General features: G+C 40.0%; 1 protein-coding gene across 2 annotated transcripts in view; it reads left to right on the forward strand.

Annotated features, from left to right (window-relative positions):
- Positions 1-22,558, forward strand: part of LOC128873953 (CD151 antigen-like) — a 106,354-nt gene that overhangs the window by 562 nt on the left and 83,234 nt on the right. The gene's annotated exons all lie outside the window — the stretch shown is intronic.

Raw genomic sequence — 22,558 nt, forward strand, 5'->3', positions numbered from 1 at the left:
TGCCATGGGAAAAAGTCGATTAATATGTTACCAGTAAGTAAAGTGTTAAGACGCTCCAAAAAACCAGAGATGAGCAAAAGTATCGTTTATATGATAATGTCGAATAACGTAGATTTTTACTTCTCTATTCATGTATACAGTGGTCAGTTTTCGATTCATACATGCGAAATCAGGCGAGGTTCAGCTAAACTTTTGATATAATTAACGTTCGAATGAAAATAAAAACGTCAGCCATGGAATAAAGCTATACATCACGTTGGACGAATAAAAAGCTAATTAAATAACAGTTTTATCGGATGAACGTCGCGAACATGTGGCCCCTAGGTTGTGTTCGTTCATATATCGGGATGAAATTTTGCTCGTCTCTGTATGAAACGAACTTTGTTCGCACTTGCGTGCAATAATTTCCTGCTCCATTTCAACGACATTGTTTTGATCGTTGCGTGAAGCGGCACGCGACCTTGCCGCGCCTGTTGGTGTACAGAGCTCGGGCGTACAATTCAAATATAAAAACAAAAATTTCGCACCGTAGTGACTCGGTTATACGTAGCACGTACTCTCATTCTTGTAAGCTATGTAGAAAAAAATGTTAAACGCGTCGACACCGCCCTGGAATTGTTCTGAAGAATGCCAACTGTTTACGAGTTTCTCGCGTTGGCGATTTCGTTCGCGTGTCGACGATGGCGTGTCATACTTTTATTGGGTTCGAGGAAGCGAACGGTGAACATTTTTATTTCATCGAGTCCACAAAATAGAAAAATTAGGTATAGGTACGGAATGCAATAGGAATATGATATTGTATAGTTCATAAATAATATGGGTACTTGCATATAATATATAAAGTAGGTTTGCTAGTTTGTACTTTAGTAAATATCCACACAGATGCCAGTGAAATTTAATTCTATTCTATTATACAGATTCAAATTTCTGTCGAACAACTGACTAGAAATACTCGACTAAAAATACTAGCAAACCTACTTCGTATTTCAATAAATGTCCGATGCCAGTGAAACGTAATTCAATTCTACGATACGGATTTAAATATCTGTCGATCGGCCGAGTAAAAATTATTCGTTTCTCGGGATTTGTACCGAAATAGTTTGTCTCGGGAGGTTTGTCCATAACTAGTAGCCTTAGTGTCGCGAATGTCGCGATTACTGGGGCTCGCGTACCGTTCGATCGACGAAATGCAGATAAATCGCGCGTGATCGATTACAGTCGGCGCATAACGAGTTCGTTAAATCGCGCGGCGGACTTGTTTTGACAGTCATAGAAAGAATTCCGCCGGTTCTTTCCGGTCATACCGGTTAGCATCGTGTAAAAGGCTGTCGAAGGAGGCGTAGGACAGGACAACAGGAACGAGGGAGACGGAGATCTATCTCTCGGAAGAGGGGTGAAAAAGAGAGCAATAGGGAGATCCGAGCGAACGGGTCACTCGACAAGAAATCCGACGTGCGACACCGTACGCTCTCTTCGTGGTCGTCCCTCGAGATGAGCGTGTTATATCGGCTACCGTACCAGAGACAATTTGAGGTTCATTCTCGTCCGTTTTTTGTTCTGCTATCGACCGAGTAGAGGCGTTCGACTACGTCAGACTCAAGGGGGCAGTCTGGTACTTTTGGCTGAATATTGCGGTTTCTTAATCGGTTTATTCCCCGCGAGCACAAATAACTGAACCGAAATGAAAATTAGCGTATATTCGGTTATTCTAATGTAGTTTAATGAGATACTTTGTGCCCCCCTGCAGCACGTTTTAGTCGACATATTTATTTATCCGAAGTACAGTACGAAAAGAATAATTCTTAAACTGTCGATCCGAACTGACAAATTTTATTTGAACCTTTCGAGCGATATTGAAACATGTGTCTATGTTTGGTTTTACAGTGGGTGTAGAAAGTATTCGTACACCGATCAATTTCCAAAAAAACTATGTAAAATTGTGATTTATTAACTTATTTTTTATAAACAATGACAGTCTACATATTCTCGGAAATCTCTAGAATAGATAGATTACAAACAAAAAATAGATATTTATGTAAGTTGCGAAATTAACAAGAAAAAAACAATTAATCGATAGAAATATTGAAGCTATAAGTATTCGTACAACTGTTTAATTTTTAAAACTTCATTCAAAAAAAGCATTTCACATAAATTTACGAGTATATAATACTTCCTTCGTGGAATTTCCTTTCGATTTTATAATTATTGCAACTATTCTAAGCGTTAAATTAACTAAATTATTAGTTATTCGAAGTGGGATCTTCTTCAATTTCTCTGTTCGAGCCATTTTTAAAAGTACTTTACTGGAAATTTGATGTTTTCTAATTTGTACGGAGGAATAAACTAACGTGTCTACGTTACAAACTCTACTGTAAATGGTTCGTCGTAAGAATCGTACAAATACTTATTTCTTTTATACTTTTATCCACTTTTCGCATTTTTTTGTTGATTTCACAAATTCTATTAACTAGTAAATGTTGTTTGGACTATATCTATCTTAGAGACTTCCGAGAATATGTAAAATATCATTGATTATAAAAAAAGAAGTTAAGGAACTACAATTTCACACAAAAGTTTTAAGGGAATTTGATCTGTGTACGAATACATTCTACACCCACTGTATATAAAAATTACCGGTACTTATAATTCCGATACCTTTTGGAGTTGATACGCATTACAGTATTAAAGTGAGATAGCAGAGAATAGTTGCTTCGATTTGGGCGTATTCGATCGGAGCAAAACAATAATTTATTTACAATTCGTCCCTCTAAAGGTTATAGTAGCTTCTTTAAGCTGTACATTATTGTAAACGCAAAGTTTCGAAATCATTGTTATTCAATTCTCCAAATGGATATACATCGCGGGAAACATAACATATTGAAGCAAGGCTTTTAGTTAAATTGGTCGAACGCGTTTGCTTTATACGTAATCAGAGCCGGGTGAAATGTCGCGCGGAATCAACACCTGAAAGAACGCGCCGAATAAACACTCCAGTTTTTAATTGCGATAACGTTATTAAATAAAGTATCGTTATATCAGATAACAGCAATTTCGAAAACTGTTTCGTAACTCAATCTCGTTTCAAATATTAATCGAAATAATCCGATTGCGAGTGCTCGAAGCTATTCGATATTTTTTAAAAAAGTATTGAATCGGAATTCGATGTGATTAAGTTTTTTATTGCATCAACTCAAAGCTGTTTTCGTTCGCGGAAATTGTAATGGATGAGAGTTCTCGAATCATCGTTTTTTCCGTTAGGGTTCCTTCCATCAGTGGGTCTCAAATATTTCAAAATATTTTGTACAATTTTAATAAGAGCGTTCTTTAGTTGTTTTATTAATCTTCTATGGGCTTGTATGACTTCCAGGTCACGAATATCGATATTTTACCAAATAATTTTAGTTTTCTCACAGAATGACATACACGTCTTAATTATATAACGTCTCTGATAGTCAACTACGATATTGATGACGGTTGGGAGCACAGTCACCTTGAAATATCGAAGCAAATGACTTTCAGTTTACCTATTTTAATTTTTAATTTAATTTATACTCAACTCGGGGTAGAAATTTGTTATTCGAATGCTTTATCTGGATAGGAATTTTGTTCGTGTTTGAGAGTAGAAGTTTGAGAGGCACTGATCCATCCAGTGTCTAAGGTAGTTTGAATTCCTGATGGATAGCTGCGGTTTCGCGACGCAGAGTTAAGTGAATCGCGCGCGGGGCCAAGGTTGAAGTAGCTTTCTCGTTACTAAAAGTACCACCGTCGAAAGATTTAAGGCAAGTACTCTCTTTCCCTTCTTACGTATTCGAGTAAACCAGCCGGAGGTCGGAGAGAACCGACCGCATGAATATTTCCGCTTTGATTTGTTCCCCGGCTCGTTGCCTCCCGATTTGTGGAAGAAGTTACTCCAAAGCGTGCCTTCAGTCCTTACTTGAACACCAACGAAACAATGATAACGATTTCTGCGCAATTCAGGCTAGATGTGCGACCAATAAACAAAGTGGGACATGGAGAGCGTTTGGGAGTCGATTAAAAAATAAATAAGTTAAAAAAAAAATGGAGAAGTGAGAAAATTAGGGCCTCTGATAGAGAAAAGTCGAATTTATCAATACCTTGAACCTGTATCTTCCGATTTGCATAGTGTTCTCTTGAAAAGGTTAAAATCCAAAACCTAAAATAACTCAGTTAGTTAACAAAAATTGAAAAGTAAGAAAACTGTGACTTCTGATAAAGAAAATTCAAATTTATCGATACCTTGAACTTGTATCTTTCGATTTGCACAGTGTTCCCTCGAAGAGGTTACAATTTCAAGACCGAAAAAAGCTCCTAACACTCTCCCAAAGGGTTCAAAGGTTTCCTTAATAAAAATCCAACCTTTTATCCAAACCGACCAGAACCCTTCGGTTAGAAACTGACCTTGGATCAGATTCGATAACTCTGTTAAGCTTGTGCTATCCGTATCTGTTTACCCTTCCATCGAGCGCTCGAACGATCGGGGATGGAATCTGACTCATTTACAGGTTATCGTTTTTCATGCGAAACGCAAAGCCACTTTATGAAGGGTTTAGATTGCACAAGCTATGGTAATATTTCACCCGATTCCCTCGCGTTCTCGAGCAACACGACAAGTTAAACAGAAGGTATCAGTGGCTGGTCAAATATTTCCGTTTCGCACGCGCACGATTTGTTTAACCTGCGATACGGATCGACGTGGATCAAAGGGAAAATCGTTACCGCGAATCGATCGTCTCTTTCGCCCGATACATGGATAAATTGAAGACATTCAATCGGGTTTTGTAACAGCACTTTTGCTGTATCTCGTCTCTGACGAAACTTTGTTTTGATTCGTCTCGTCCAGATTAGTCGCGGCATATGTTGTCCAAACGAGCTTAGTTTATTTATTTAATAGATGTAGCACGGTTATCGAGCGCAATTTTTCTGTCGAACGTCCCCTTTAGCGTTTAAAAATTATCCAGCCGCGATAAGGAAATCCTTGCGCGAGAAGAAAGAGGAATAGCTTGTCTTTTCTGCAGTGCGTTCACACTTTCTGCTATCGATTTAGGATTAAGAGTACGCGGTTGTCATTGGCGGTCAGCGATAGGCACCGCTGCAACGTTTCGAGGTTACAGCACGTTCTCCAATTACCGAGGCGCACTCGCAAGTGTCTCCTACCTTGAATATGCATGCGTCGTATGCCACTAGTCGGCAAGAATCGTTGAATGTACATACAATTAAAGACGACCGTTTCGCGTTCAATTTAATATTAATTAAAAGCTCTGGTCCTCGAACCTGACGGACTCGGGGTCTCTTTCAGTGTCTCCCTTAACGCGGGCCCATGGTTGTTGCCTTGATTTGGAACAGCAATGCTGAATAAAGGTATCTGTAAGATCTTCACTCATGCATATAAAATAATGCAGGAAAGAAAAATGATTCGAAAGGAAATTTGACGATTTCAAAGTTAAAAAAGAAATAAAACTTTTCACGCACGTAGTTCAGTTGATGTTAATCCTTTGCACTCGAGAGGTGACTCTCAATCATCATTAGATTTCACACAGCAAATCTATCAGCAATAAGGTTTCTTTAGGTTTAATTTCTTTGGAACTCGAAATGTCAAGAAAATGATTGTCGGTGGGGGTGAAAGGTGATCTGATTCTCAAATCTCGATAGCTTAGCATTCGTGGCAATAGGATGCTAAGGAACATCTCGAGTTGCTGGCAAATACCAGAAAAAAAGGCTTCGAGTGCAAAGGGTTAAATTTAGTTTCATTGGAACTCGAAGTATGAATAAAATAATTGTCGATGGAGTATGGCTGACCTGATTTTCAAATCTCAAAGTAGAGATCTCATCTTCGAAGTCAATCTAAACTTAGCATTCGTGGCAATAGAATGCTAAGAAAGCATCTCGAGTTGCTGGTAGATACTAAAAAACAGTGACGGACAAAACCCTAGGCTTCGAATAAATCTGAAGTTTGCTGATATATTTGTCTCGTTTCCTCTTTTGAACATTTTCCAAAGAAGGAAACGAGACAAACATATCGGCAAACTTCAGATTTATTCGAAGCCTAGGGTTTTGCCCATCTCTGCTAAAAAAAAGGCTTCGAGTGCAAAGGGTGAATAATATTTAATTCCAACAATGCAACGGTCCTGCAACGGACTAGTAAAGAATTTTCAAAGAGAAATAAATAATTTCATCTCATCAAGCATCGCTGACTTATCCAAATGAAATGCGAAACGTTTCGGATATGTAGTCCCTCGCATCCACCTTCTCGAGCTTCTTCATATCTTTAAAGACTTCATTTCTGAAACGTTTGAAACCTTTTCAATTTTCGAGATCAATTCCCTATTCTTCTTCGTCGAAATAATCGCGCTCTCGCGTCTCAGTGATTCTCGCTAGGTTCCCGTAGTAAGCATGGTTCTTGAGCGTACTCAAAGGAAGTGTGTATTACGTATCTCGTTGCGTGAACGAGCCACGAAGGGATATGATGTTACGTATGCATATAGGTTAACGATTTCTGCGAGCACACGCACGGATGTTCCCATTCTGGGCGTCGAGTGTTACGTTATCACCGTTATCGTTTGCTATAGGTACGTACGCGCCGCGCCAGCACGCCGATGGCGTTTTAATTTCACTTCTCAAAGTGCTCGTTGTAGGAACAGGACACGCGTGTAACTAAGGCACTCGTGGAATACAAATTAGGAAAATGACACCACGCTCTTATAATAATAATAATAGAGTCATAGCTCTAGGGTTCGAACCATGAGTCGAAGCTTTAGCAGCTTCCCTCTGTAAATTCTCGCTAAGTCGAAAAGTAAACGGAACATTTCAACGAATGAGAGGTTGCTGGGGTATAACGGGCTGTTTACCTCTGGTAAATACTTTAAGGAGCGATTCTACGGACTACAATGAGAATGTAATTACGAATAACCAAGTTGCGTTGGGGTCTTTGAGTCGGAAAATACCCGAAGAATGGACTTTTGGTTTTGCGTTTATTAGAGCGGAGGTTATTACATTATTTAAGTTTAAATCTCTTCATGTAATGAAAATTAATATAACAATGATGGGAATTGCGGTATGAAAGAATCGACGTCTGCTTGCAATTTGACTTTTTGTAGTCGATCGAACGCGCGAGTAAACGCTCCATTGTTCGTTCGCCAGATGATGACCGAGCGAAAAACGACCTGGTTCGCGGTTGGTCTTCGAAATTCAAAGGTCAATAAACACGTCGACCTCGCGCGAAGGTGCGAAGCATTCGGAACGTCGACTGTTTTTTACCTGTTGCGAACGAACGCGCGACACATTCGATTAAAGTGCACCGGCGTCCGCTATTTTAATCGAGACTGGGAAACGCGACGTGAAAACCCAATCCAACCGAATCGTCCATTCATTTCCGCCAGTGTTGCCCATTTAGATGACAAATGCTTGGATACTCCGTCAGAAACGACCTGAAAACGCGACAGGCTCCTCGACGAAAGCATTAAAACCAAAAACACCTCGGGAGGTTGAAGTTTAAACTGTCCCGAGTCAGGGGTGAAACCTCGAGATGGTTTAAAACGTTATGCATAATCTCGACCGAAAGTTTGAGAAAACTTCGCCACCTCGAGAATGTCTTTTAGCAAGCTTTGAACATCCTTCTTGGAGTCCTGTTTACTTATATTGAAATCATTTCCTGAAGATGTTCTTTGAGAACATTCTGTTGTCTTTTAGAAAGTTTCTGCGTTTTATGGGGAATCTAACATTGCAGCTAGTATTTCAAAGAATTGAGTGGCACGTGGTTTCTGTCGGAATATAAGCCTAGCAACTAGGCGAAAATTTATCAGAATTCAACATGGATCAGTGATGGGCAAAACCCTACGTTTCGAATAAATCTGAAGTTTTCTTTTGAAAATTTTCTAAAGCAGGAAACGAGACAAACATATCGGCAAACTTCAGATTTATTCGAAGTCTAGGATTTTGTCCATCTCTGGCATGGATAGTAGGGCCTATGGAGTCACGAAGCGGCAAATTGTGAATTTTATGTCACCAAAATAACCAAAAATTTCATATTACCGAAAGATAACACGTTTCACTCGCGATAAAACGGTTATCTGAGGTTTGATAAGCACAGGTGAGGAGAGGCCCCCATAGGAAAGGACTACGTCGTGTCTTTTGGGCGCAAGGTCGTCGCAATGGTGTGCAGGCAGTCACGCGAGAGATAATGAAAAATTATCGCGCGCAATAAGCGCGTTCGTGATAGCTTCGCGCGGTGCCAGGTTAAAACAGGTTAGGAGCGTGGGTCGACGTTCGGGCACGTGCACGTGCGAAGCCACGCGTTTTCGCGCTTCGACGGCGGTGTACGATTGTCCGCGAACCGAGAATGATTTACAGACCGCGAAACCATCGTCAGATGGACGTCGCGCGTTGCACATAAATTTCCCATCCATCGCGGTGTGCGTTGATCGAATCGATCGTACGAGCCATTCCAGAGATCCAAGCTCGCTTACCAGAATATTAACCCTTAGAGGTCGGTAGCCTTCGCAAGCGTAGGAAGTTTGGCGTTTTTGTTTATAATGGAGCATGGAATCCTATAAACGCTCAATCAATACTTTTAATTTTTATTTTATTTATTTATGAAAGTTTGGAAGAACGTTCTTTATTTAACTATAAACGAAAAATATAGACAAGAAAATACTGTTGAAAATTAACAAGAAGAAAATAACAGAAACTAGCCTACAATACGTTTATTATGAAAGATACACAGGTTTGAATATAGTTAAAGACCTATCGATTTTTGGCGACAGAGCCAAAAACCTTTTGTTTAATATACAGTGCATTTTACGTACAGTATTTTTGCGTTAACTAAATGATATTATTCCAATAGTTTAAGTGCAGTGGAATTAATTAGAGGGTGGGAGATAAAAGTATTTAGATAGCAGAATTTTCACGCAGTAGTTCCGTTAAGTCATCTCATAGCCCTCAGGGACTGTAGCGGTGTTTGTAGCTACAGTACGGGCTTAGCAACTTCGAAGTACCCGAGCTAGAGGGGGGCCAGCGGACCCCAATAGATGAAAAGTAAGAAATACTGCAAACAGTATTAACAGTATTAAAGTATTAATGAAGGAGTCACGTAAGTCAGTGATAAGAAGAATGGAAATAAACTAGTAATAGATAAGCAGAAGTGCAATAACTTTGTATAAGTTACGCACTTTAAATAAATGAATGAATGAGAGAATGGTCATCTCATACGTTCATGTCACTTATTGTTCTATTATTCAAATTAATATGTGAAACACACCTTGAAGTGTAATTTTTTCTTTCCATGATCTTCCTTCACCTTCCTCGGATGTTCATATATCATGCTATAATATTCTTGTAGTTTTTTATTAAATATAAACACAATTTCCGGCACGAACATCTGGGATTTAATAAATTCAGCCCTTAAATATTTAATTTTAGCCGTTCCGCGAGTATACTATCTCCAAACAAAATGAATTTTCTCCTCTCTCTTTCTTTCCTCCGTGAGATTTTATTTATCTTCCATTTATTACTGGAAATATGTATCCGGAATTCTGTATATTAACGTTGCCCATCTCCCAACTCCTCTGCCAGCAGCAAGCTTCCCAAAGTGGATCCGTATTCGATCGATTAGTTACGACCGTAATTCCGCAATCGATAGGGAAAATTCATTAAACGAACCGACCCGATGGCCGATATTGGCTGATAGAGTACACGTTCGTTCACCGTTCGTCCACCCCTCTGCGTCAACGTGGGAAACGATATTAATTTTTCAGCAACGATGCGGTTTTCTCTTGGCTCGGTGTATCTGTTAATTCAATTACGTTGATGTTCATCCACCATTAAGCCTGTCATTTAGCGAATATCAAACGAAGCGTGCGACGAGCCGCGTGCTCTGGTCCGTTAATCACGCTAATAAGTCTCTATACCGAGCGTGACCGCGAAATATTTCGCCTTAAATCCCGCCCGATTCGCCAAAGTCCCTCGTTGCCTTAAAAAGCAACGATCGTGCGCTCCTTTCCCTTTCTCCCTCTGTTCCTCCTCCCTTAACTCGCCTCTCTCTCTCCTTTCTCCATCTCGCCTTTTTCCCCAGAATGCAAATTTGCCGCACGAACGAGCGGACCAGTTCCCTCTGCCTATGCCGCCAATTAAAACGCTCCTTTTCAAGCCGGGGCAACCAGAAGTCGGGTTTCGTCGCAACGCGAAAATAAAATCTCGACGAAACTGGCGCCTTTTCAACAGTTGCGTGCCTTTTTTCGCGTAGTTGCCCGAAACGAGCGAGTGCACAGAGGTAAATATGTCAGTCAGCGACGTCTGAAGAGGAATTATTCATCGTTCTGTTGAAAAAAAAATTATCTTCTTGGAGTAGGACCTCTTAGGGGGCAATTCTCCAAAAGGGGTCTGATTAAGGCTTGGGACGTATGAAACGGGGTTGCTTCTTTTAATAAATCACTTGATTTCAAAGAAGAGGGTTAGTAATTACTCTATTTATAAGGTTTACACTCTTTGATAAAATTGTACTGTCTTTTGAGAGATTTCCTTGCTTTGAGTAATGGACACCTGGCCCTTAACCTAGTAACTGTCGCTGAAGAAATCGAAATAAACTCTCTTATAACTATAGATAAAAAATATATATAATCCGATGGAGAATATTTATATTTTCTTTTAACTTTACTACGTCATCTACCATTTTGGCCCAGGAATCCAACAAAAAATTTCTACGCATGGGCACCCTCGTATTCCCCTTCAATAAAATTACGAATATTCATTGTCAATAATATTGAATAGCATATTGAATAGCACATCAAAGAATTATTTCAAGCATTCCTGTCGTGTTGTCGTGGAGTGTGTTTGCTCGCTGATGGAGAGGCACAGCACCTCTGTATCTCGAGCCTCGCGCGTATTCATGCTTGTTCGCCCACCAGGATTCCGCTACCTCCATAAGCGACGAAAAGAGCTCCCTTTTCTTCTCTCAGAGAAGAGATCTCAACCCGCGTTCCTCGCCGTCTCTCCCATCTCAACTTTGAACGTGGGGTCTTTGGTAAACTTATTTCGTTCGATCGAAGCGGTTTTAAAGCGGTGAGGTGCTCCGAAGTTCCCGTAATTAACCAACCCTCTCGAGTTAAAATTAATTGTACGAGGAGGAGAATATTAAAGGAAGTTCGCGTGAAAAGTTTGCCCGAAGCTGATTCCTAACCGCGAATGTTGGGCAACAGGTATATCGATCCATGCAATTTTGATTTTTCTTCGTCATCGGGGAGATTTTACCTTGTGTTATTTTCTTATCGAGACATCCGGGAGCCCTTGCAGATTCGCCCACTTACCGTTTGTAATAAGTCGATTCGATTCGTGAATAAGTAACCGAGAAATCGTCCTTTTTTGAAGGACGAGGTGATACGCAAGAAATTTGCAAGAAATCTCGACACGCAGGACGAGGGTAGGACGAGCATTCGCCGAGGCGAAACGACTCGCAAGCTCTCGGCGTTTTCAGTCTCGAAAACTTCATAAATAATTCCGCTGAATAATTCAGAGTAGAGGGGAGAGCGCATGGCGGCGCGTAGGCGCGCTAAACGAAAGCAAAGGCCACGCTCTCATTCACGAGGAAACAAGGAACGCCGTTGTAATTGATTCGCTTGATAGATGTGACATCGACGAGCGGTGTAAACCGGTCGACGCTTATCGTTCCTCTAAAAATAATTATTTAACGACCGGCTCGCTCCGTCTCGCTCCAACGTGACGCAAATCCGCGGCGAGACGTAATCCACTCGGTGCACGGTGTTTCGGATTCGGACGATGGAATACCGTCGCGCGATGGTCGTTATTTAGTCCAGATTCTGTACAAATGGGACTCTGCGACTTCGTCTCTTAATTTGAGTGTTCGTTATCACCTAACTTCAGGGCGAGTGAACAGTAGGGTGGCATGGTGTAGCATCCCTCGATATAACGACACGAGTCATCCCCACCACTTGTTATCGCGAACTGGTACCTGAATAGATATATATATCAATCTTTACATTCATCGATCTATCTTTGCAAGAGTATTATCGATGGATTAGTGAGGTTTGTTAGATGAACATGAGTCCAGACACGATCCCATTCGGGGGTTAACTTTTAATTACAAGCAATTGTAAATTTGTTGGTAATGTGTAATGTTGTCCCTCGTTTTCACCGGGAGAACCTCGCGAAACCACGGGTAACACTTCCATTCGGATATCACGAAACAAATATAAATTTCAGAAAACCTACAATAGTAATATTAGGTGGTCCTAAAAGTTTTTTTTGTGACTTGCACTCAATTATTTTGTGTGGCAGTGTTTATATAAATAGACAACCTAATTTCTTAGATGTTAACGTTGTAACAGTAATGAAGCAAAACGAATCGTATGCAATTCAATAACGTAACATTAGACATAAAATATTATATAGTATTACTATAATATAATTAGACTGCGGATCTTTATGCAAAATAAAATCTTCGCGAACATGCCTACAAAAATTGAACCTAAATAGAAATTTATTTTATTCTGCAAATATCGTAACATGAACTTTACTTTCAATCTTTTTTATATTTTTGCATATTGTTTGCATTTTGTAGTTTCTTATACATTCAAATTTCCTATAAATGCATAAAGATCCGCAGTCTAAATATAATATAGTATTACTTATTAATAAAATGTAAGAAACTTTTGGGACAACCTAATCCATCCATCTATCCATTCAGCACATTTTAGATCAATTTCCCTGTAGCTATTCGTTCTATTTTCTTACCCAAATCTGTTCCACGATTCTCTATACAGAAAGACAGAGATGAGTATCCATTACTCCCATTCGTGGATGTATCAATGATTGATAATTTCTTTTTTAACAGAAAAAAAGTAAATATAGTGTTTCATGCACTGTTTTCTTCCTATGGCAACCCTAAAGAGACAGTAAATTGTCGAGTTGTATTCGTACGAAAGTACGTGACATTTTTCGCTCGTCTTTCATCGCGGTTAAAGGGACCGAAAAATTCTGTGGACTCGAATTGAAGATCCTCGGTCTGTTAGTAGGCACGCACGCGCGTGGGCGCGTGCCTTTGCACCTTTCGAGACGCTGATGAGCCTGGGACTGATCCGTCCAAAACAACCCATTCCGAGTTTCACGGCTGCTTCGCACGGTCCATGGAACTTCTTGGAAATTGCACCAAAGCGCGAGACGAAAATTTCCTTCTGTCCATTACTAACAATTTCTGTTTGCCTTGGACTATCTCAATATTGATCGAGGAATGTAATTATCGTAGATACGGTTCCTCTACTCCGTTAGTCGTTAGTTTAGGTGTCTTTCATTTAGTTGGCTGTTTCCATTTGTATTTCCTCTTCGGAAAACAAGCATCAATTTTGCATACGTAACGTTGAGAGCTTGGACGAGTTTTCCTCGTCAAATATTTAAAACTTAGTTGCATGTAGAACACATATGTGGATTATTCGACGTATCGAAGTATCGGCAGTACTATTCAAAGAATTGTCGATTATTTTCTTGTTGAGTCAATTAAGATCCTAGTGGACTATCTTCTCTTGATAGATCTATCTATTGGTTGCTTATTTCCAAAGCATTTCTTGCTGTTAGTGGTCTTCAGCTTCTCGTGTCTTAGATTACTCGACGCGATGCAGGTTCCTCGAGCAACTATACACTATAATTTACCCGTGCAGATTCGTGTACATTTTTCAAAAACTCTGTACCTCGGTTTTAGTAGGTATTTACCAGGGATGTATAGTAAGCAATCATTCGCGTTGCCGATGAAAATTCCTGATTTTGCGTGCGGTTGCGTTTTACGCTCGCGTGATCGTATTCTCGTCAGGGATGCTGCGACGTCGTACTCATTGCTAGCACGCAATGGGTACATCGACATGGCCAAATCCTGTGGCGCGTGAATGTAGCGGTGCCACATGTGCCCGACGCGCGTGCTTCCTATTGTTTTCTTCCGTCGTTGCCTCAATATCTCGACCTGTCGACATTAATTGCAACGTTAGCTGTTCGGAGACCTCAGATCGTTCCGAAACTTGCCCCATCGTTGGGGATTGTTTTTGTAGTCTTGAGTGTGGCGGCCTCACTCCCGCCGTCAGGGGCTGTAGCTATGTCTGATTACTAGACTATGGATCTTTACGCAACATAAAATCTTTGCAATTGTATTTAGAAATATCGAACCTATGTAGGAATTCATTTTACTCTGGAAATATTATAAAATGAACTTTACTTTCAATATTTTTTTATAACATTGCATGATGTGTTTATTTCGCATTCAAATTTCCTATGAATGCATACAGATCCTCAGTCTATCGATTAGTGATCGTAGCTACAGTACGGGATTAGCAATCCCGAGGTACCCGAGCTGTAGAAGAACTAGAGGGGTTCAAACAAACTACTGGCATCCGAATTAAGGATGCCAGAGAATGATGAAGAGAAATATACAAACAAATGCAAATGCAAAGTAACTTATCGCAAGAATTAAATGAATGTAAAGAGTGAACAAACCTAACACTGATACATTAGGTGTTACAGTCAAGTTATAAGACCTTGCACCTTAATAATTCTATCATTTTTCTATCATTTTTCCATGCTCTCTTCTATTTGATTTTCGCGATGTTTTCCCTCGCTTTCAATAAATACCAAAAATAAATAACCGAATAAATAAACGACCGAATGATTCTGACGATTTGAAATTTCAATTAATTTGACCCAGGAATTTACATCTCGAATATCCAATAAATTTCAACGCACAGAACGTGAAATCGCATTTCATTTTGAAACTCTCCTCTCTCCCTCTTTTTTTTTTTTATTTTTGATAACGATCGCTTCGTTATTTTCGGGCGATACAGACGTTATCGACGATTGCGAGTCGCGTAGAATCTCGTGCAGTAAAGTGGATAGGAATACGGATCTCGATGGAATAAGCGTGGCGATAACACGGCAGAAAATTTCGTTTCATTCGTGATCGATGATTCATAATTAAGATCGAGTCGAGAAGACAATTTAACGCGAAAGTTTCGAAGGCGTTGGGAACAGAAGGTGACTCGATACTTTCATATAAAATAGTTAACGAACGGACAGACGAATTGCGAAACTGTTTAATTAATTAAGTTCTATGCCGCGACTCTCTTCGCCAGCAGGTGTCCCCTTTTAGTAATGGTACATCGACGAAACAGTTATCGCAATTACTCGGACTTTCTCGCTGGATCTAATTTCTTTGGAGCGAACTTTTTCCCCGTTTTGACCGAATGTCACTTCACTTTCAAAAGAATGCTTTCCTTTACAAATAAATAGTAAGTTTACTCTAGAAAGGCACAGAATTAATTCCTCCAGCTGGACAGCAAAACCTCGCTAAAACTTCCTACCGCGACACTATCTTATTAAATCCGTGAAAAGCAGAAATGAAAATAAGCTTCGTATCACGAAAAATAAATTTCAGGAAAGTTTTAAATTAAAGTTTGGAAGAAAAGTTGACCCAGTAATTCAAATACAGGGAGGAACGTAGGTAGCAATGGTCTTCGGGAGTAGCGCAGCGAGGCTTGAACTTTCATTAACACATTTCATTTTATTTAGCAGAAGGCTCGTTGAAAAGAGAGTCGAAAACGTTTTCCAAGCAGAGTAAACTGCTTGATTCGACTGCGTGGAGCCCGAGGAAACTGTTTCGCTATCGAGCGAGGGGGCGAATCTGTTTAGCGAGTCGTTTTAAGTGGCGTTCGGAGCGTTTTCGAAAAATGGTTGAAGTCGGAGGGAGAGAGCAGACACCTGTGTCTTTATGGGAATATCGGTATTATTTATGGCGATTACGGAGCGGTACGAAGACGATACTTTCCCAAGGAATCCTTGGGGGGTTGGGAGTCGCTGCAATTCCCTTGTAGAAGCTATGCGAGGGCATTCGTACCTGCCCTGGAAATAAAACCTGCTGAGATTTCTCTGAAAGGACAGAGAATTACGTGCTCGAGGTGGCCTTAGACGGGTCCCATAATCTCCAGGTACACGAGCAAGGAAACCCAACGACGAGAGCGGAACAACCGTGGGAGGACGATTCGAGCAGTCGCGGGACGCGACTGAAAATTCAAGTAAATTCGAAAAAAGAGGGTCTCGATGAAAGCAATGAGAGGAGCACGCTGGAACGAGCGTGGTTGCCAAGAGTGGAAAACAAGAAATACGACGATCGTTAATTACCATAAAATTTCTCTCGAGCGTTCGAGATTGGCGGAGAGCAAAACTTTGATAGGGATTAATTTTCGACGAGGGCATCATCCTTAAAGAAAAGAATTTTCGTAGACAAAAATGATTCTTCATTTTTATTAGGAAGTTGCATTGAAAGCCGCCGTTCTTCGTGTTTTTTGAGCATTTATTTTGTTAGGTTTATGGGAAAAATTAGATAGAGTTGTAATAGATAATAATCTTTATTATACAGCAGAAGAAGAGATAGATGCGCCGTGCTCACGTAAATGATTAACTGCGTAAGAGTACGGGAGCTAGATCGATAGGTGTATCGAGGTGTCATACAGCGCCACACTCGTTGATCTACGTATTAATATATCTATACATATATCACATACGTATACGGATCTCAACATATTTCAATAGTAAAGTATATAAAAGTATCAATCGAAATATTTGCTCTCAAAAGCTACTACTTTTTCCCACTTTTCCGGCAAAAGTTGAATTCCGCGACAAAAGAACGGTTTATCTTTCGAGCTTATCTATTCAGCAACCCAATTTTCAACTTCTTCGTAATTACGGAAATGTGTGTCTTCCAAACCATGTTGCACCGATCTGAACAAATGATAATCACTTGGGACTAGGTCTGGAGAGTAGGCTAGGTGAGGGAGAATCTCCCATTCGAATTCCGTCAGTGTTTCTTTTACAGTTCTAGCAACACGAGGCCGATCATTATCGTGGAGAAGGATCATTTTTCGGCGATTTGATGCAATCGATGGTCGTTTTTCTATCAAATTATCGCGTAAACGCTTCAATTGTTGGCAATAACGTTCGGCGGTGACTGTTTCATGTGGTTTTAACAACTCATAAAATAGACGGCTCTCACTGTTTACAGTATTCGCAGTAAAATCCACGTATACATAAACAGCGGCTTTCAATGCAACCTCCTAATATTAATTCCAGTATTACTCTTATTTGGTTATCAATTTTTATTAGGCACAACCGAAGCCTCGATCTCCGTTTTTGAAATATCACAATCAGTCGCAGAAATTTCTTTCAATGTTGCATGAATGGTAGAAGCAGAGCCCTGTTGAAAACTTGGCGTTCTTCGTCATCGCGTCTTGAAATTCGAGTTTGGCGCGAGCGACAGAAATCCAAAGTTGCAGATTAAATACAGCGACGTTTGCCGAGTTCGCAGGTCGCTTCTGTCGGGTCGAACTTCCTTCCTGGAAACTTAATCTTACAAATTAGGGAAAATTCGGGAATAAGTTCCACGGGGCTGCGTAAAAGTTTGCAAAATACATGCACACGAAGGGTTTCGTTGCTCCCGAGGGCGAATTCGATACATCGATATAAGAAAAAGTTCCCTTGAAGGGATCTCGAGCGACCTCGTTTTCCGTTTGAGCGAAGTGGAGGTTTCAAAGATTAGGAATGATTTCTTCGTTTTTACGTGGAGACAGAATCCAAATTTTGAGCTGTAGGGGTCAGAGGGTTCCAGTATTAGATTCTCTGTTTTTATATGGAAATAGGAATTTCAGTTATGGGACCTGGAAACTTCACGCATTAAATATTGGGTTCATTCACGAGTAACTTCTATGGTTTAACTTACAATTTATTTCCGTAGACATTATTACATAATGAATTTCAATCAATTGTATAACCATTGATTATCGACTCGTTCCTATTTGGCAGGAAAATCAACCCCTTAACACTTTATTTACCGGGAGCCTATTTATAGGCTTTTTAATTCCAGTATTTAGCTTTTCGAATTTATTTACTGTGTTGATGGTTGTCTACTTACAATGTTCAGGTTTTGGAAACAGACTTGGCTTTTAATGTACCTGGTAATAGTATGAAGAAATTATTGTCAGCCTAGATTAATTCTTTTCTGAATTAAAAACTGTTTCTAAATAGCCCGGTAGATAAAATGTTGAGGAGTAACACCACTCTAGAGGTTGAAAAGAAGGCCTAACTTTGAAAATTAATTTTAAGAGTATCTAAGGAATAGGATTTCTTTTTGCAGGGTTTATTTAACACATATTGAAGTATAAACAAAAATTATTGTATTATAATTTTAGTACAAAATGACGGCGACAAAGCGAGTCTTCAAGATTGACTTTTTTTTAAACGCCTTCACGGGAGGACGGTTTCCTCGTTGTGTATAAATTCTGGAACAAACAACCAAAAAATGATTGGTGTAAAAAAATACAACTATAGTACGTGTGAGACTCGCACGATTGGTACATACAACTTAGGTCCGGTTTGCCGAACCATACAATGTCTCGAAGGCTGGGCGATCTTGTTTACGTTTTGGGCCCAAGCTTTTGGAACGTAAATTGTAGGGGTTAAGAGGTTTTATGAAAATTCATGCACATTGAACACTCATGCATGAGTAATACACTCTATGAATTTATAAAAGACGAGTCCCTGGCAACGTTACAAAACTTTGGCAACTACTAGGGGTTGTTAAGGGGTTAAAAATAGCGATCATGTTCCTCGAGAACACGATTACTTATTTTGCACGATTATTTACCTGCAGCGGAAGTTATTTATGAACGAACCCCAATACTTTCTCCTTTTTTAAATGGGAATATGAACTACCAAAACTGTCCATCCCACTATATCCTCCATCTAATATTTTATTTACAACAACAAAATTTTATAACATCTCTTCTACATTTCGGCTAAACGAACCTTCACCCTCTTGAAAATGCTGGCTCTCGCGTACCACGGTTAGCAGACTTTGGGGAAAGGTGCGCGCTCCGGAGAGATCGTGATCGCGACCGTTCAAATGAGGCTAATTAGGATTTAACATATGCCCTCGCCGTAGCTAATGAAGCCAACGACCTAGCCGGGCGCCTATAAACGGAAAACGGCAAAACTAAGTCGGTTTTCTCTTTGCGCGAAAGACGAGAAACGATCCTAGTAGACGACGCGACGAAGAGCTGTAGTCGCGCGACGAATCGGACGCTAAGTCGCTGAATGGAAGTGTGGACTCGGTGATAAAAATCGCCGCTACTCGTACGTGATTCCGCCTTTTAACGAGCTACTTTCGCGGCTACTCTCACGAGCTGCTCCTTCGGTACACGTGTTGTGTAACTGGATCACCATGTGGAACTAGGACAGGGACTTCTTGCCCGATCTTTTTCTTTTCGCGTTCGAGCTGAATTCGAATAGACACGCGAATTATTTTGCGCGGCCATCAAACGTCTGGATGCTCGTTTGGTGCACAAGTGAGCCGAGTTGGGCAATTAGTTTTATTTTTGCAGTTTTAGCTTCAGTTCATTTTGACGTGTTTTGTGAAGCTTTATAACTCGTGTCTGCTGTGAGATTATGAAATACACCAGAATTTTCATCATAGCTTCGAATGTTTATTATTTATTCATAAAACGCAATAGTTGGCAAAGTTTTGTAACATTGCCGGGTACTCGTCTTTTATAAATTCATAGAGTGTATTACTCATGCACGAGTGTACAAAGTGCATGAATTTTTATAAATACTTCGTACATTGTAAATTTCTAAAATTGACCACTACCTGGGAAAATACAGTTAGTAAAATATGTCTATCCAAAAATCATTCGTATTTATTAATGTAGGAATAACGATGGAGCTGTAGGAAGATTAAAAGTGTGTGCAGACTCCGAAGATGTGTAAATTCAGAGATTCGTATAAACCGGGAAAGCTTCTGTACTTTTTAAAACCTACATGGTCTGTTAAATAGCGCTTTAGGATTTCCCCGTGTTTTCTTAGAGTTTTCCAGCGCTCCGTTCGAGCGACAACGAGCCTTTGCGACTCGCATATCGTCGACGTTTGTTTCACGATTTTCCCGTAGCTCGCAGGACGATTCCCGCAGTTTTTCCCCTCCAGCAAGTGAAAAGAATATTTCCGCTCTAGAAACCGCGAGTGATCGATTCCGATACGCGGATCGACGAACGCGCGGTTCCGCGCCGCGCGAGATAAACTTTTCACGCTCGTCCTCGATGCATCGAAGATACCACGAGAGGCTTTCCCGGTCTCTAATTAGTGTAACGAGCCAACATACCAGGTTAAAATGTCGCCTAACCATGCCGACAAGAATCTTTCGTTGCTCTTGTGCCGCTCGCTCGGGAATGATACCTGTTACCGCCGACGTTAAAGGGTTAGGGATACTTCGCGAGGCAGAAAAGTTGCGCTTCTTCAGGAATTTTCATCTATGCTCGGTTAATGTATGTTGCGAGCAGTGTTTCTCTATTCGAGAGATATATGCTTTAAGATATATAACAAAAATTTTCATTGAAAAATCTACAAAATTCTTGGAGATACGAATGATCTCGTAGGATTCAAATGCAGTCAATCCCATAAATACTTTCTGTGTTTATTGAAGGAATTTGTCTAAATTAAATGATAGGCTTGATATTTACAAATAAATTTTTCATTATATACATATATACTAGTATAAAGTTTGTACATATTTATAACGAAACATTTACCTGAAAACATTGAACCTATTATTTAATTTAGACAAACTTCTTTAGTAGACGTAGAGGATACGAATATTTATGAGACTGACTGTATACTCTACTTTTTCATGAAATATGGGGAGAATTACTATATCATTATTAAAGCAAAACACGAATGGTGCTTTTAAAGCAAATTTTCACATATACATTGACATTAGACAAAATTAGTACATAAATAGGCCAGTCGGTAGAGAATTAAAACAGAAGGGTTTTTTTCATACGTTAAAACATCTTATCGAAAAATCAGAATATACATTTCGTAGCACATGACATCAAATTATTCAAATCTTTTTTTAAAATAAAAATTGGTTCTACGGTAACGCATACAGGTTCGCTGGAAAAAAGCGTACTGAAAAATTCAGATCGCGATGGTGAGAAAACTAATTATCCGACAATCTCTGTCTTTTGCACACATAAAGAACACATTAATCGCTACCTATTCCCAAAAGGCCAGCGCTTCAGCTCCAAAAATGGCGGAGTTGTGAATTTGTGAAAAAACGCTGAATTTTCCGGTTTTCTCAATTTTTCCCTGTTTCTCATTATTCGATCGAGACGTTTAAGGTCTCATTCTGTAGGTATTTTTATCATCTACATTTTATCTCCGTGAAGCATTGATGTTGCTGCATTAGTTTAAAATTTATAAGCAAAAAACGACAAATATCATGATTTTTTTGGTTAAATTGTTTATAACAAGAAAAGGGAACAGAGTTGGAGGTGAAAAACATGTACTTATTAATCTACGCATCACCTTTTATGTAATTGCACAATCGGTTTGCTATTAGTGTTTGTGTCACACAAAAGTACTTTACTGATTGGCCTGAAACGTCCTCAAGCGGAAGCGTGGCATTACTTCTCCCCTCCGGAGGTTAACTTTCCCGTTCCCACCGATTCGACTCTTCCCCCCTCGAAAACAATTTTATCGAGGTGCACGCCCATAGATCCCCGCGAAAAACAAAGAGACTATTCGACCTGGCGTTTATGGCCGCGCGATCTACGTTCGATCCCTTCGATTCGAATGGGAGATAATGATGCTTCCGCCTACGCGGCCGATAGAGGCGAAACGGCGACTGATTATTTGTTGTCGAGGAGCCAGCTGCGCCACGGGTCTAATAATTTACGTAGCCTAAGCGCGAATCGACGAGAAATCGCGTAGGTGAGCGGGAGAAAGGGAAAGCAAAAGGGCCTGGGGTACGACGAGGAAAGCAGACGTCGAGGACCGAGGATATTCGAGGTTATGTCACGGTTCACGTCGTGACTCACGACGTATTATTAGTCACCGTTCGTTCTCGTGACTCCCAGGACGAGTAGAAAACGGCTTCCAATTGGCCTTCAGCCTCCTTCGAGGATTCCTCCGCAGGAGATACGAGATCCGCTATGGTGAAAAATTTGTCGATCGGCTCGCACCATGTGGGAAAATTTGCTTCTAGTTAGTTCGGTTCGAAGGTCGCATCTATTCTCGATTATGTTCCCAAAGGATAAAATTTTGAGTCCTTGCTTGACGAAATTTTCTTGATTCTTTCTTCCTTGACGAGCCTGACGAACTTCTTTATAGATACAAGCCTCATCCTGATGATCATCGCTAGATTGTGGGTATCAGTGTATTTATGAGAAGCGTACATACAAACAAAATATATAAGAGTGTGTACAATTGCATAATTATACTTTCACATGGTTCAATTTATGTTTTTGGGCTGTGTATGTACACACACGAATTCGTATAAATACCCACAATCTAGTCATTACAAAGTGTACATAGTTGAAAATTATCAGGTGAAGAAATGAATTGTTTGCCTTCAGACTTGATTATTTAGAACTCTATTTCAAACAGAATCTTTTCATCTTGATACATTAACGTACCAACCTTCGCAGTAATGAATCACTTGCACATATTA

Source organism: Hylaeus volcanicus, chromosome 3 (assembly GCF_026283585.1).
Source record: "Hylaeus volcanicus isolate JK05 chromosome 3, UHH_iyHylVolc1.0_haploid, whole genome shotgun sequence".
NCBI lineage: Eukaryota > Metazoa > Arthropoda > Insecta > Hymenoptera > Colletidae > Hylaeus > Hylaeus volcanicus.